The 3,939-nt window shown below is 37.5% G+C and overlaps 1 protein-coding gene across 1 annotated transcript in view; it reads left to right on the plus strand.

Moving 5' to 3' along the window:
* LOC118343121 (cdc42 homolog) overlaps positions 1-3,939 on the plus strand; it is a 24,066-nt gene that overhangs the window by 8,907 nt on the left and 11,220 nt on the right. The window lies entirely within an intron of this gene.

The raw sequence follows: 3,939 nt of genomic DNA on the forward strand, positions 1-3,939 counted from the left end.
AGAGGGCGGGAGTACCCGGGGAGGGGGAGGGGGGAGGGGGAGGGTGTTGAAGGTGGACGAGGTAGACACATGTTTAAACAGTGCCTTCAGCCGTAGTGACTTAACGTGGGTGTGGTGTTGGAACAGACGGGCTCTTGGCAGGCTTTATTTTCATCATAGATACGTGTCGATATAATATGACTAACACATGTGAACAACACTCCTCACTAACCAGGAAACGGGGGTTTTAACAATAGGAGGAGGCAGGTTGAGCAACAGAGAGGTTTGAACCTCAGACGCCTTAAAGATACAAACAGTGGATGGAGTCACGGTTACAGCTCAAACTGGCAACCACCATCTTAGACGATCACATTTCTCAAAAGATTTCTGCTTCAGTGGTAAAGTTTAAGAACTGTAGGTCATGCTTCCGGGGGTACATGTCTTGAATTTTATCGTGAAACCGATCTGCTGTAGATGTGACAAAAAAAAGCTTTCAAGAAGAAACGGGCATTACAGTGTCGAGGTGTATTCAAAACTGTTTCCGTCAGCCTTTATCACGCTTCTTTTCTCTCTCTTCTGGCTTTTCCATTAAGGTTTTGACTTAATGGAAACAGCCTGGAAATGTGTGGAGAAATAAACTGGCTCTTTCCAGTTTCTGGATGAGTTTGAAAAGGACAAAACGAGTTTTCGTCTGGAAAGACATTGACGTACGTTGTTGCACATCCGCAGCATTTGTACAACCACAAACCTTTGTGGATGTAGATCTCTGTCAGGAGCAGTTTGAGGAGCAGGATGAGCAACTTCAATCAAGATCAAATCAACGGTATTAAAAACTGTTGAAACTGAGCTGACAGTTGCATTGTCACACTGAACAGGAACCTTCCTCAAGTAAAATAAAGCTGTTTTTAATAAAGAGACCTGCAGCTCAATGGACCATCAGAGGTTCAACAGTCCCGTTTACTCGTTGATTTTAAGAGTTTTGTTGCTAAAAATAAAAACATAAGTGTGACTGTAACCTGACTTCATCTGTATCAGTAGAAAGAGATTCAGATAACTTAATAGAACTGGCAAATGACATTATCAATAGAGCTTTACTGACTTCTGCTTTGCAGTCTAATAGACAAAATACACACTTATGCACACATGTACACGCAGTAGTTAATAATACCAACGTGCATATTTGCAATAATCTAACAAGAGTGATGATTGAAGTTGCAAACTCCACATCCTTGCTATCATGTGACAACAATGCTTTAGAAAAATGGAATTTATTCAAAAAGAATCTTTTATTTGGATCATCAACAGGTTGACAAGCAGTCAAACTGTTTCCTAAAGCCGTCTGGCAACATAAAAAACATGAAACAATCACCAAACTTGGACACAATGATACGCTTTATTTGTCCTTTCTCTGCCTCTTCTCTCCTGACCTCTTTACTGTGGACACCAACACACTCCAACTCAAACTCTGCCTGCAACTGAAAACTCTTCCAGCGTACCACCTAATATAAAGTATTAAAGGTTGTTGCATATAGAGTTTTAACATCAACAAATCCATCCTACATTCATTTTCAGACAATATCCTGTCAGTATCAAACTAATGGATGGTCACAGACTGTCAGCCTCAGTGCACAGCACTCTGCTGTAACACGTTATGGCACAAAACTAGAGCTAAGCTGTCAGATCTTCTGCTGCTGAAGATGAACGAAAGCCCTGAATTAATGAGTTCTCTCAAAGAAAAATAATGCATTTGGTGCCATTAAAGCCAAGAATTCCAGTTAAAAGGACACTGATGAAGGACCCTGCTCCTATTAAGACAACATTGGGCACACAGAAACCCCACAAACGCCTTCATTTTACTGCAGCCGCAATACTAGACTTCACCTCATTTATTCAAGTTTGTGTGTGTGTGTGTGTGTGTGTGAGAGTTGAAACTTCCAGCTGCCACAGTAGCAAATGCCTTAAACTATTTCCTTTCCTACAAGAACATTGCTGCCTTATTGCTTAAAGCCAGTCAAATCCTAAAAAGAAGATGATTGATTGCATTATCTGAGCACATTAAAGCCTTTAAACGTGTTTTTATCGGGCTCGAACCTTTCCTGGCTTACTGCTGTTAGAGGACATGTGGCTACAGAGCAAACATTTCACACACAGCCTCCTCACACTGTCCGCTCCTGCTTCGCTCTCCTCCTGCCCTGACTGGAACCACCAGTGCTCGCAGGCGTGTTAGCACCTCCTGGAGGCCTTAAAGGGGAATTACCGCTCAGTTTAAAGGTTCATCTGTGTTGTTGCTTTGGCTGGCAGCAGACTAATCGGTGTTTGTGGGCATCAGAAAATCTCAGCCCAGAAATCAGCTCATTTTCCACCTGAACCTGTAATGTCTTCAGTTATACCCGTATACCCTTCCCTTAAAAACATCTTTGATTAAGAAAGTGTGTTTTTAAATTCATGCTGAAATTGTAAAGATTATTATTAGAGCTTTGACTTACTTTTTGCTAAATTATACGTAACAAATAATAACAGTTCACTAACTGGTGTTTCTGTTTAAGGTGGAATAATTGATGATATGTTTGTGTATAATAGATTATTAATGCTCTCTAATACTGATCGTCCTGGGCCAAAGAGATTAAACAACTTAACAACTTAAATCCTTAAACTGAGGGTATCTCCATTAAAATGAACTAATTCCACTTTTTTCCAGTGTTTTGGAGATTGGTTTATTCTGATTATGTATGGATGATTACAAGTATTATATATATATATATATACATATATATTATATACTATATATATATATATATATATATATTTCTTTGCTCATTATTGTTTCTTGGGGAACATTATTTTAGCAGGGTTTTTTTTTTGTTCGACACAGTTTTATTCTTTTCTTAGATATTTTTATTATTACTGACGTTGAGTGCCAACGTTTGAGAGAGATCAGCCCTGCTCCAGGCCTGGTTTGACAAACTAAACAATCCTCATAATAAGCTTCAAACGGCAAGAATAAACAACAACAACATATTAAACTGTTTAAAGCAATAAATACAGCTGTGGGAAGCCGCTCTGTATAGAAGATGAATGTTGAACTGGTGCGTGTTTGGAAAATAATAAAAACAGTACTTGAATGTTGTTTCAACATTGACTTGATTTTATTTTTTATTATTCACATTGGAGTCACTTTTTTTCTTCCTCTTACCACTCTTCCTCCTTTTTGTCATCAGTCATTCTTTGTTTTTGAATGAAATGGCTTTGTCCTTGTAAAAAATGCATAAAATATTAAAATAAAATCTTTTGCGGTTATCTTGTGATTAATGGAAAAACAAGTCTCCAGATTTTAGTTTGTAGTCCCCTAGATTAGATGTAGATGAAATCAAGAAGCAGCAGTGGAATGGGAAACATTTTCTGTTCTCAATTTCCAAATAAATTCTTGAACTTTTAATATTACTTATATAAGAAGATATGGAAACGTTTATATGCACAATAACAAAGGAAAATTCAACCTTATCTTTTTTTCCCCATATTTGTCTTGGAGCTATAAACAAATACACCCAGCTTCAAAATAAAGGTGCCACAACATAAAATATATGAAACCTATAATATTATATACTATTTTGCCTAGGGGTAACCCTTGAGTCTGAATTGGCTGTTCTGGTCTGAGCATAACATGAGATTGATCCATGTGAATCCTTGAAAGTTCTTAAAGGTCCCAGTGAGTAATATTTAGGTTTTTCCAATTATGTATAATCACCTGAATATAGGAAGGTTTTTAACCACAGACACCGTGGGTCCCCTTCCACACTAAAAAAAAAAAAAGAAATTGAGAAAACTCCTAATTTCAATCAACTCTCTAATGTGTATGGTTTAAAGTCAAACTCAAAAACTTTGAAGTCTTGAATACATTTAAAAAAGGTTTTGCTGACCTCTTGCTTGAAATAATTTAACCTGTTTCGAAAAACTTGAATC

This window comes from Morone saxatilis, unplaced genomic scaffold, assembly GCF_004916995.1.
Source record: "Morone saxatilis isolate NCDOM2014 unplaced genomic scaffold, NCSU_SB_2.0 Contig9, whole genome shotgun sequence".
In the NCBI taxonomy this organism is placed as follows: Eukaryota; Metazoa; Chordata; class Actinopteri; family Moronidae; genus Morone; species Morone saxatilis.